The sequence below is a fragment of the Eulemur rufifrons genome, chromosome 7 (assembly GCF_041146395.1).
Source record: "Eulemur rufifrons isolate Redbay chromosome 7, OSU_ERuf_1, whole genome shotgun sequence".
Classification (NCBI taxonomy): Eukaryota; Metazoa; Chordata; class Mammalia; order Primates; family Lemuridae; genus Eulemur; species Eulemur rufifrons.
Genome location: NC_090989.1, coordinates 250,204,341 through 250,217,171, shown reverse-complemented (window position 1 = coordinate 250,217,171; position 12,831 = coordinate 250,204,341). Strand labels below are relative to the sequence as shown.

The 12,831-nt window shown below is 43.7% G+C and overlaps 1 protein-coding gene and 1 pseudogene across 2 annotated transcripts in view; one reads left to right on the top strand and one right to left on the bottom strand.

Annotated features, from left to right (window-relative positions):
- ACO1 (aconitase 1) overlaps positions 1 to 8,568 on the bottom strand; it is a 58,436-nt gene extending 49,868 nt beyond the window's left edge. Inside the window, exons 1-2 of one of the 2 annotated variants that reach the window (XM_069476507.1) lie at positions 8,491 to 8,568; positions 6,826 to 6,898 (exon numbers count right to left, since the gene is read on the bottom strand). The gene's annotated coding sequence lies outside the window, so the exon portion shown is untranslated. The remainder of the gene's footprint in view (positions 1 to 6,825; positions 6,899 to 8,490) is intronic. The other variant, XM_069476506.1, reaches the window with a different exon arrangement.
- On the top strand, positions 3,487 to 3,598 carry LOC138389028 (U6atac minor spliceosomal RNA; annotated as a pseudogene).
- Positions 8,569 to 12,831: the final 4,263 nt, after the last annotated feature.

The window sequence follows — 12,831 nt, the reverse complement described above, 5'->3', positions numbered from 1 at the left end:
CAACTATCCCCACCCACCTGGCCAAGCCGGCCTCATCAGGGCCTCAGAACTGACTGGGCTCAGGGAGGATGTCCCATGTTGACAAAGCTCCCAGAAGCTCGATGTGGAAACCTTTTTATTTACCAATTACACAGCGGTGTTGAGGGGGGAAGTGGAGCTCCAACTCAAGTCCTTCCGACTCCAGAGCCCAGCTCTTAAGCAACTATGCTCTCCTCCACCTCCCTGGCTCACATAGCGACACGGCTTCTACAGGAGACTCCCATTTCATCGAGTCAAAGATGTGACAAATAATAGAGCAGCATTAGACCTTCACATACCTGGTACCTGGGCCTTTCTAGACTAAGGGAAGGGACTGATGTGGATTCATTCATACAGTTGAGATTTACAGACCTGGTATGGAAGCGATAAAGGCCCCCAATCCTCTTTCAGTCTCTCAGTCACTGAGAAAGGAGACCAGTCAGGAGATAATCAGATGTCACGCAGTCCATGCTACAGCCATGGTGCATGGAGGCTGACAAAGCGGCACAGAGGGACAGCCCCTGACCCAGCATCGGAAAGAGTCAGAAAGGCCTCTGGGGACAGGCGGCTCCATGCACGAGCCTTCCAGAGTTATGCAGAGGGAGGGAGTCACTGAAAGCATGTTCTGGCAGAGGAAACAATACATGTAAAGGCATAAAAGCACGACACTGTGGGAATCATAAAGTAGTTCCATGTGGATGAAGCACAGGGTACACAACAGGGAAGGGGCACAGTCCAGATCACTGAAAGGTTTGGATTTCTACTAAACATAAGGGGCACCATTAAAGGAGTCTGAGCTGCAATCTTCATGACCGGATTTGATTTTCAGAGATCACTCTGGAGGTGGTGTGGACCGACTCAAGGGAAGGACGCTAGACTGGTGTCACAGAGGCGGGTTCTGGTGCTCTCCCAGTTGTTAAGACAGCAAATGAGGGCAGAGGCAATGAGGAGGTACAGGAGGGGAAAAATCCCAGGGAGAGCTATGAAAGCAGGACGGACTGGGGGTGGGTGAGGAAGAAAGAGAGGTCTAAAATAGCTGCTCTGTTTCTCATCTGGGCAAACTGGCAGAGCCAATAAACAAGATGGGGACTGGGATGCTGGTTTTAGACACGGTGACTCTGGGATGAAGATGTGCAGCGGGCAGCTGCCTATGTGGGCCTGGAGCTCAGGAGGCTGGGCAGGGACCGAAGTTCGGAAGAACAGCAGCAAGATGCAGGCATTACCCCTTGAGTCCTACATCACTGCAGGAGCTGAGACACGCTGAGGGCATGTGGGGGGCCAGGCACCTCCCCACCTGTCTAAGGCAGGCCCTTGGCAACTCCTGACAAAGCCATCACCATCCCACTTTACATGTGAGAAGACAGGATCTGAGGGGTTAAGTAACTTGCCAACGTCTCACGTCTGGTAAGAGACCAAGCGAGAAGTCAAACTCGGGCTTCCTGATGCCAGAGGCGGTTCTCTCGCATCATGCTGCCCCCCAAGAGGGAGCATAAGTGATACCATTTTGCAGTCATTTCATGCAGAAAGATCCAAATTAACCAAATGGATTAAAAAACAATTGAAATCTCACTTAAAAACAATCTTTAAGCTCTAAGGTACATATGTGAGGACCAGAAAGTCAACTTTAAGTTCTCTCAAATATTCTTGCTTTTAGCAAAATTTGTATGATAGATAAATTTTAAACAATTGGTTGATGTAAATAATACAGGCATTATCAACACTTGGAATGTGATTGATTCCTTATCTGAGCAAATAAGGAAATTATGAAACATAACATCCTTAAAACCAATCTTGAGGCTAGTTTTGATTTCACGAAAGGTAAAATTAGCACAGAATTGTACCCTTCGTGTGCTTGCACCGGCACGGCTCTCGGACATCGCAGATTCTTGGCAATGCTTTATTCACCTCTCTTCCTCTCAACTAAAAATTCAAACCTGGTGATCATGAAATGATGAAGGAGGATACTTTCTTAGACTGACACACCTTCTTAATGAACTATGTCACAATCTTGCTTTATAATTCTACAATAACTGTCATAGAAAGAATGACAAAGATATTGAATAATTAAGTGCTCCATACATGTCTGTTTGGGCAATGGCCCAGGCAAGTCACACTATTCAAAGATGGATTTGTCCAGATTTCTCTTTAGGTCAAGAAAATGAGAGAGAACCGCACCAGCACTCATGTACAGACAGCCTTGCTAATCCACCTAAGGTGGATTAACTTTTGACAACAAAGACTAAAGAGGAATCTGTGAAACAAATGTCTCAGAGAGTGTGATATCATTTTAGTAGTTCTATGGCATTAAGGGGTACAAAAACCTGTTGTCTCCCAAAGACAGGCTAAGAAAGATGATTTCGTGTCTTTGCATGTTTGCAACATCTATTAATAATTCCAAAGCCCTCTAGTTTCCAATCTATACCTAAAATCAGACTCTACTTGCTGCAGTAGACAAGATTTCCTTTCTTCCTAAAACCATCTAGTTCTTTGAAGATTTAAGGGAGCAATGCCTGTCTGCACTGCTCTGCCCAGATCATAAGGGCTGCTGGGATAATTCAATGAGGTGACACGTGAAAGCACCGTGTACACTGGGAACTCTATCCCTGCGAGCTACCGTAATTCATGAGATTGCTATTGAGTGACTTCATGGGGCATGGTGGGCTCTAAAGGTATAGCCTGTTTCTTTTACTGAAGATTTAAATCTACATTTTAGAGCAAAAAATATTTAAAATATATTAAAAAATCACTCATATTCAATAAAAGTGGCCTAATACTATTTAGTTTTATTTTTTTCAGGTTTTTTTCCTAGGGGAGAAAAAGCATTCTAAGATCAGAGAAGAGCTAAAGGCTCCAGATACATGTGTGAAAAAATGACAAAAGATCATAAAAAAAAAAAATTTTTCCTAAAAAAGGAAAAAAAATCCACCTTTTTGTACTAGCTCAAAATGAAGACTCTTTTCATCACAATTCTTTAAAAACCAAACAGGTGAGAGAAAATGTTCTTAGTCCTAGGTAATACCCGAACATTTGTCTTTTAATATGAAGGATTGCTTTTATATTCAAAATTTTTCTCTAGTGAACTTGATCAAGTCTAATTAATTTAGCAGGTATTTCTTGAGTATCTTCTTTGCATTAAGCATTCTTAAGTATTACAGGAGAAAGGAAGATAAGGAAAACACTCCTCCTTTCATAGGGAGATTACAATCTAACAATGAGACTGAGATAAGCACACAATTACAATACGATAAGGATCATAGGAAAGGTCAAAGGAAAGAGACAGCTCCAGCTGGGATTCAAGAAAGGATTTACAGAGGAGAACTTGGAAATGGAAAGATGGATTTGAACTCACAGGCAGAGGGAAGAGCAAATACAAAAGTAGAGAAATAGGATAACACACCAAGTGTTCAGAGACCATTCAGTGGTTCAGTTTGGCCGACATAAGGGCAAAACACTTTAAAGATTTTTGCTGTGTTGTATGAAAGGAGAGAAGGTTAGCACTCCCCTTGACAAGGATGGAAGAGGCTCTCGGACCTGTAAAACAAATTAAATTTTTTTATAAAAAAAAAAAAAAAAGATTTTTGCTACATCAGTAAGTACCTGTTTACTATTAAGAAGACATAATAAAAAATAGGGGTTTTTGTTAAACAGTTGAAAATGAAGATGCCACCTCCTGGCAAAGGGAAAAAGAAGTGAGGTTGAGGAAAGTATAGGGGAAACAAGCCTGGCCAATTATTAATGTTCATCATAGTTGGAGCTGAGGGTTTACACTCACTCTCCATTTCTTTTTCTGAGATTTTCTATTAAAAATAGTTTAAAAAAGAAATGAGGGCCATCAAGCTAGGGAGATGGTCAGCTGATAGCTCCTCAGGTGATGGTGCTAATCCCATGAAGAGCTTTCTAATGTTTGGGCCAACTGGAGCAAGGCAGTGGGGCTCCAGGGCGGACAGACTCCACGGGAAAAGCAGACGCAGCACAATGTGACTACACGGTCCATGTGCCCGTTTTCGCTTCCCCATGCCTCACATGCCTCATGTGGTCTTTCACTTCCCACTGGGAGAAAGCGTGGCAGAGCCTCCTCCCAGGCAAGCTGGTGGTTAATCAGCCTAAGAGAAATGGAGGCAGCTGTCCTCGATGTACTAAGTGTAAAAATAACTGTAGCAATTGATTGTGGTTGTGTCAAATTCAATATTTGTTCATGCTAGAAAACTCTGATAAGCAAAGTGAAGAAAATCTAAAAAGTCCTCCACCACCTAGCGAAAACCACTCAACATTTTGGCGTACCCATTGCCTTTGTCCCTGCAGGTGCACACTCAGATGCACGGGCTTTCTTTCCTCAGAAACGCAGGATCACAGGGAAATAGTCCTGTGTAACATCCTTTTTAGTTTAAAAACTGTACAATAGCAATTTACAACACCAGATTAAGGGTTGCATAATAGCCTATTAAAAAACACTTTGACCTAGTATTTCTAACCTTGGATAGTAAGTCAAACATTCATACTTTTTAATAAAATGTTTTGACTGGACAGGCTCTCTCTCAATAATCACTTTGAGTTAATATACACTAGTATTATATATACTAGTTCAGAACTATGATATGACAATTAAAATAATTTGTTTTATTGGCGGAGGAGGGTGGTAGCAACATTCTTATCAGAAAAATAATCCTATCTTCCTTTTAAAAGCATGGGTTGTTGGGATTTTAGGTTTTTAAGTTGTAAAAGCAATATATGAATGTTGTAGGCTAGAAAGACATCTGGTATTACAAAAAGTAACAAGTAAAGGTTCCCTGCCTTTCTTTTAGCCCATTCCACTGCCTAGAACTGGCCACTGTTAATAGTTTGTTTGTGTCTGTCTGCTCCACACATTTATGAGCCTACTTTAAATACATGGAATGTATAATCATACATGCACACAACTTATGTACACACATAGATATACAAATATGCATATACACATGTATATATACAGGCAATGTGCATATACAAGGTATAATACACATGTATAATGAGAATTTTCCTTCCTTTTTAACATTTCCTTTGTCCCTGCCCGTGGAATCAGGGTAGCTGTTAGAGACACTACTGGTTTTAGCACAAGAACATCCAAAATTCACACACTGGGTTAGAATGCAGGTTCATCCATCCCCGCATGATGTCTGAGATGGCTCCCGAGAGGGGAACTGGGAATAAAGACCTATCCACGGCTGTCTCCTCAAAACTTGAACATACCTGGCCTTCCTTTAAACAATCTACTATATGGATTCTTCTATGATTGCCTCCAAATCCTTTGCAGTTCCTACTTCTAACTATATTCATCTCAGAAATTCAAGTCCTTGGTATTCATGCATAAAATCTGCAAGAATCTCCTTTTCCATGAAACCACCTCCTTGAAACATGGCTCCTGTTCTAATATTCTAAGACAGGAGTCCACAAACTATGGCCTAGCATGTGTTCCCGTAAAATTCTATTTTTACTGGAACACAGCCAAGCTCACTTGTTTTGCATGTTGTCTATGGATACTTTCAAACTACAACAGCAGATCTGAGTAGTTGCAACAGAGACTATATGACACACAAAGTCTAAAATATTTACAATCTGTCCCTTTCAACAAAGAGTTCATTGATTTGTATTTTAGGATATGGTGAAAACATACTGTTTTCTTTTTCTCTATCAAAAATTTTGGAGGGCTTGAACCACACACTTCATACTCAATGTCTTTATCCAGGATGTAGAGTCTGTTTTCTATTAAAAAAAACCAACCAACCAAAAGCTCCTTGGCTCTGACAATAGCAGTGTGTGCTGGTAAATGTTTAACAATGTATTCGCCAGGAGGAAAAAAGGCCCTGATTTATATTAATAGTATTTGCTGATTTCCATGGTATAAATATTCCCACAATGGCTTATTTCAATCTAGAAAATGTGTCACCACTGAACACAGAGTTGGGAAGAGATGTGCCTGACTGCTAGTATAAATCAGCTCTAGTAAGCCACTGGTTTCTTGGGACTTGGTGTCCCAACTGAGGGACCATCCCTCACTTTAAAGGACACTGAAGTCCAGAAAGTGTCTCGCCCAAAGTTGGCCCATTGACTGGCCTGAGGCTGCAGGTAACTTCCCTGTGCAGAGTCTGACTACCTCACAGGAAGTTATGTCCTCCATAAGAGTGGGGGAAAGAAGGCAAAGGAAGTTCTTTGCCAGGCACATGGTAATAGATGTTGGTTTTTATCATCATTTTCATACTTAAGGACTTTAGTTTCTTAGCACACGCTTTTGAAGCACATTTCTAGTGAGGGGTATTGTTCTTCACACTGGACCACGTTTCATGTAAACGCTCTGACAAGGAACTATCTCAATTAACTAGCAGTTATCTAAGCTATTAGACCATAAGCTCCAGAAAAACAGGGATTGTATCTTTTGTGCTACTTTCCTGGAATCTGGCACAGAACTGGACACATGATAAATAGGTGGTCAATAAACATCTACTGAAGGGGTGAAGGAATGAGACCCCACCATCAAAGTGGAATTTTTACACAAAGAATAAGGCAGGTGCGCAGAATCTAAATCCCACTCCTGTCTCCCATTTGTGGACTGCGCAAGACCACACAAAATGCTTATGTCAGTGCAACATTTTGGCAGTATTGGCTGCAGCATCGAAGCTGTTCCATCAGAGCACAAGGGGTTCTATGGATGGAGGGTTCTATGGATAGAGTTAGAGAATGTCTTTCTTTGATGTATATCTACACATAATATCTATCTTGAACCTGTTCGGACAGAGCATGAAGCCAAGCATAGAATCCAATGAAGGATCTCACCTACCAGACACCAGGATGCTGGATGCTGCTTTCTGGCAGGGGCTGAGGAACCACCGCTTACAGTGACACACCTCTGAAAGTAGAAAATGAAAGATTAGCAATCATATTCTAAGAAACTCAAGGCTAACAACCACACAACTGCAAACAAATGAACGTGTGGAAAGGAAGGCTAAGGCATGCCTCCCTGTTCTTTTGGAAATAACTTCTTGACTATTTAGTAACTCTCACACTAACCCCTACACACTTGGCACAGCCTCCCTATTGGCACTTCTCTGAGCCCCCAGGTCCTGTTTGCCACATCATTGCTGTAATTCTGAGCACAGATGAGTCAGCTCTGCGGGCATGGAACAACCAAAGGCATGTGTGGGTTTTCAAGAGGCCACCAAGATTCATGATTCCTTCATGTGCGGACCTAGGATTTCGTTTCCAAGTGAGGTTAAACTTGGTCCCAGATGTCGGAGGTTAACACCGTCCACAGCATGGGGTGATGTGTGCTCTCATTCATTGGAAGGAAGGATCACAAAGCAGCAGGGGGACCAATGAAATAAGCCTCTGAAGCATTTGCTACACCAGCGGTCCTCAAAGTGTGGTACAGAGAACTCCTAGGGATCTGCAAGGTACAAACCATTTTCATAATAATACTAAGGTGTTATTTGCTTTTTTCATCTCATGTTTTCAGGAACACACAGCGGAGGTCTTCAGAGGCTATATCACAGGTGATACTGCAACAGACTGAATGCAGAGCAGATCCAGCTGTCTGCTATTAATATTATACCCGACATTAAGGAGATTTGCAAAAATGTAAAACAATGGCACTCTTTCTTCTCAATAACTTTGTTTTAGAAAAGTTTTTTTCCATAAAAATATATTAAGATATAATTAGTGTACTATTATTTTTAAATAAATTATTCAATACAGTAAAAATTTCTGTCTTATTTATATATGGTAAATATCAATAGATATAACCCACATAAACAGAGGCACTTTTAGGATACTAATTTTCAAGAGGGTAAAGGGGTACTGAGTCCCCCCAATTTGGGAACTTCTGTCCTACAGGTTGCCCCCCTGTGAGGAGGGTTACGTGTGTTAGGGAAGGAATTTGCCATTAAGATGTGCTGGCTGAATTGGGAAAGGCAGCCCAAGCTCCTTCCTTCATCTCTGAATCTATCAGGGTGGGCTCCATGTCCAATCCTTCCAATGAGGGGTCTTCTCCCTGTCACTCATTTTCCAAAACTTCGTGCCTTGCGGTGGAGTCCCCAATCTGCCCGCACAACTTTAGTAAGGATTTCCCTGTCCAGCCAGCCCGGCCCGGGCGAGGACTCTCCAGAGTGGGCCGCACACTCTGGGTTAGGACTCCTGGTGCCGGCCGCACACGCTCGGCGAGGACTGCCCGGGCGGCACGCACAGCCACGGCTAAGAGGAGCGATGAAAGCCATTTCCAATACCTGGTCCGTGTCGCTGGCATGACACGGGCTGGGGACAGGGCTGAAAGGCCAGTCTCCAGAAACAAATCCCTGATTCTTCCCTCCGCCTCCCCCCGGCTCGCCCCCTCTCCTCGGGCCGCTCTGCCCGGGTGCCGCGGTAAAGGCCCGCGCGGACAGCGCCGGGGACAGCGTGGCCGGCGATCCCGCCCGAGGACGTCGGTCGGACCGAGCCGGTACTCACCGCGGACCGCACCGTGGAGCTCCCGCGACCGGCGGGCCGGGACCAAGTAGCGGGGCGCGCTCCCGTGCGCGGCACGGTGCCAGCAGCCGTCTCCGCGCTCCGCCCCCAGCCGCCCTCGGGGCCGCCGGACGGTGGGCGGAGCAGGGGCGGGGCGGGGGGCGCGGAGGACGGGGGCCGGGAACCCGGGAGGGGCGGCGCCTGCCAGGCGCCCGCGCCCCCACGCGGCCGGAGGAACCTGGCCCCGGGCCGCAGCTGGGGGCTGCTAATGGTTCAGCGGCAGGAAGCCGCCTGTTGCTTCTGCAGGTCCAGGGCCTGGGACAAGGGTGCCTGTCGCTCACTTTGGGACGTAGGGTGCGACTGCCCAGCTCGCGTTAGAGAGTGAGCTGAAGCGGGTGGGGAAGAAATGGAGCTTTAAAAAAAAACAAGATTTGGCCGTAAATACAGAGGCGTCATTATCTGGCTGCCCAGTCAACTGGCCTTAATCCTATGCGCAAAGCGTGCCAAGTGGGCATCGGGATCACGCTGTCGGGATGGGACTTGAACATTTCCGTGGCAAAAGTTAACATGAGTAAATTTTTTAAAAAGTGTAACAACGCTTTATAATGCACACTGTTCAACAGTCTGAAGTCAGAGAGGCACTGCTTTTCATGTTGGTTGGAGTTGTGCCCTCTCAGGTCAATGTGAGTTCAAAGAAGAGATCAGATTTTTCTAGATGAAAGGTGGTGAGGTTTTCCAGACCAAATTATTTGGAAAATTAGTTTTCTGAATAAATTGCTTATAGGATGAATAGATAATAGCCAATACTAATACCCGCAGCTGCCATTTACTGCGCCCCTACTCTATGCAGAGCCCAGTGATTGAATCTTTGCATATGTTATTCACTTCAGCTCTTCCAACTACCCTACAAGTGAAGAATAGCACCTGGCTTTGCAGGAGTGCGATGTGCCACAGCTGGGATTCAATCCTGAGGCATGTCTGACTCCCATGCCCACACTTTCTCAGTTATGCTGTTCTATAGAATACAGCTGTCCCCTAGTTATACTTAATTTAGAAAGGGGGAGTAATTTACAATATTTATAATAGAAAAGACTTTCTTCCCACCCACTTCCTAGATTCCTTCCATTCACATTAGTAATTGAACAAATTTTCTTTGAGTGTCCACCATTTGCCAAAGGTTTACCACAAACCGGGAAAGATAATACTACAGTCCCCTTGTGAGCTAGAGTAGGAGGAAGGTGAGAGTGAGGAGAAGGCTGGAGAACAGGTGAGGACACATCCAGCTAAATTTCCTTTCTTACCAAGGCAGCCCTTCAGAAAGCAAACATCTTAATGTTCAATGACAACATACATGTAATATAACTGATAATCCTTGACAGAAAATAATTAAATCAGAGGAATTGAGATTTATTAGTAAGCACGCTGGCCAAAACCTTGAAGAAAATAGTTCCTGTCCCTCTGTTGTTCTTGGACATGTCACCAGTGACATGCAGATCTCAAAGCCAGTGGCCTCTCTTCTGTTCTTGTCCTTGCTAACACTGGTGATTAATCTTCCTTGAAATTTTAACCTCCCTTTGGCTTAACCCTCTGCTCTTGTAATTTGTCTCTTGCCTCTTCGATCCCTCTTTTTCAGGCCCTTTGACCGCACTCTTTCTCCTCTTGCTTTAGACGTTACTCCATACACTGATGAGTTTTTCTTTCTCACTATGTGAACTTCCTACCACTTACAGCTGAAGCCCACTATGTCTCTGTCATTGCTCTTAACCTTCTTCTGATCTCCACACTGTTTACATGCAGCCCTTTGTGGCATCCCCAACTGGATAGTCCAAAGGCACCTGTTGTTCATCACATCTGAAATGGGAATTTAGTGTATTCTTTAGCCATCTGTCTCCTCCTATCCATCAGTTTCTTCCTCATCCCGAATCCCACCCCAATGAGATCTTGAATTTGGATCTCATCATGTGTTGAGAAAGCTAAACATTTAAGTGTTATATTACTATGCGCACAGAGGGTCTGCTAATAAATGTTTCTGTCATGGTACAAAACGTTCTGCTACTGGCCTAGTGGAGTACATATACTCTGTGGACCTTCTGAGAGGAAGCTACCCAAATGTGTGATGCTCAGGTACTCCAGCTCTGCTCCAGGGGCCAGAGGCAGAAGGATTTCCAGTTGGGGTTATAGCACTGTTCTAGCAGCCTTACATGCCAGAAGGTTCTGCTACTATAAGAAGAATCACGCAGATTCTGTCAGAGACCTGTTAAGTTCTCAGGAATGCCTCCGGTATTTCACGCTACGTCAGTTACTTGTATAAACTGGACTTCCTCATTTATTTTAAGATCCTAAGAACTATACTCAACTAACTTTGCATCATGCTTCACAATTTATACTGCACTTTCACACACCTTTAATAGAAAGGAAGTGGTATAAGAGAAGGACAGTCTAGCATAATGCTTTTCAAACCTCAGGGTGCATTGAAAGCACATGTGTCTGCGTTGCACTCTTAGGGAGGCCGAGTTTGATGTGGGTGGTTAGAAGACCACCCTTTGAGAAACTCTGGTGGTGGTTCTCAGAATCTGGGTATTTCTCAGAATCCCCAGGGGGAACTTATTAAAAATATAGCCTCCTGTATCCTCTACCTGCTAGAATGTCTGATTCATTAGGTCAAGGGCAGGATCTATGTTCAGATTCTGAGACATCTAAATATTTACTACAGGTGCTTCTGTTCTAGCATGTCCACAGATGGCACCAGGGACCTGCTGCCTAGAAATATGTACTCCACCAGGGCAGGGGACCATGTCAGTTTGTTCGTCACCCCTAACACAGAGCCTGGCACATAGTAGGTGCTCAATACAGGTTTATTGACTCTGACTTACTGTCAGTTTCCTTCTGTTGCCTACTTTCATGCTATTCGGGGTTCTCTAGCATGGCACGGAGGCAAGACATCTATTTGGCAACGAATGAAGCATAAAATGATCCTTCTAAATGTTTTATTTGAGGGGAATCTAGAATACCAAAATTCTTCACTAAATGTATGTCTTCTTTATACCAGAGAAAGTTTGAAATAAGTGTTTTCTATTCTAAAGAAAAAGCTATAGTCATAATAAGGAACAGCAGTTCTTAGCCTCATCTTGGCTCCCCACAAATTTCCAACTGCTACCCCCCACTGCCCCTCACCCCCCATCACACCTACCATATACTTAATTTTCGTGCTCTCTTAGTGCCTAAGTGCCTGAATCTCTGAGCTGCCTTCCCAGGGAACCAGGATTCTCTGGCAAGCTGCTTATAATTAAGTGCCACATCCCTCTGTCAACAGCAAAGAAGCCAAAATCTGTAAAATAATTTAAAGAGATTTATTCTGAGCCAAATTTGAGGACCATGGCTGGGAGCCATGACCAAAAGACTTGAGCAAGTGAACTTGCTGTGGTTGGGTTACCATTTGGTTTTATACATTTCAAGGAGACAGGGATTACACATAAAGTCATAAATCAATACAAGGAAGGTATACATTGGTTTGGCTTGAAAAGATGGGGAGGAGGGACGGGGGGAGAGGGGAGAGTGCTTACAAATCATAGGTGGGTTTAAAGACTCTCTGACTTGTAATTGGTTAAAGAAAAATGAAGCTTTGTGTAAAGGCTTGGAATGTTTTAAGTTAAAGAAGTCTGCTAATGAGAGACAAGCTACCTGCCATATATTTATTGTGTAAATTGACGACCTGCAGGTTTGCCTTGAATAGCCTTAGGCCCGTCAATGAGTTACAAAGGATACCTACGAGGAGGGGGCCATGACCAGGCATGTCTGACCTCCCTCCTCATGGCCAGCAATTCCATTTTAGGGTATCCCTTTGGCCAACAGGGGGTCCATTCAGTCAGCTGGTGGGGGGATAGCCTTAAGATTTTATTTTAGTTCACACCTCAATATAGCTAATAATAAAAGCCAAATATCATTATGTATCCCATTTAATCTTCACAACCACCTTTTGAGGCAGGTAACATTACTTTTGCCATTTTACATACGAGGAAACTGAGATTCAGAGTAGTTACACAACCTGCTTCCAGTCACAAAACTATACATGGTGATCTTGGGGTTTGAATGAAGGCTGATCTCACTCTAGAGATTGTGCTTTTAACCTCTATGCAACAAGATCATCAGATACTGTGAAGTTATAAATTATTTGTTCTTTGCAGCAAAGGAGAGAGACTTAAATGTTCTAGAAGAGAACTTTGTTCTATCACCATAGAGTCTAGAATTCCTTATTCACTTATTTTCAGGGCTTGTTCTCCCAGATTACAGTTCAGAAGTCCCTGCTGCAGCCTCATAATTTAGGCACATCTAGGTAAAGATAGT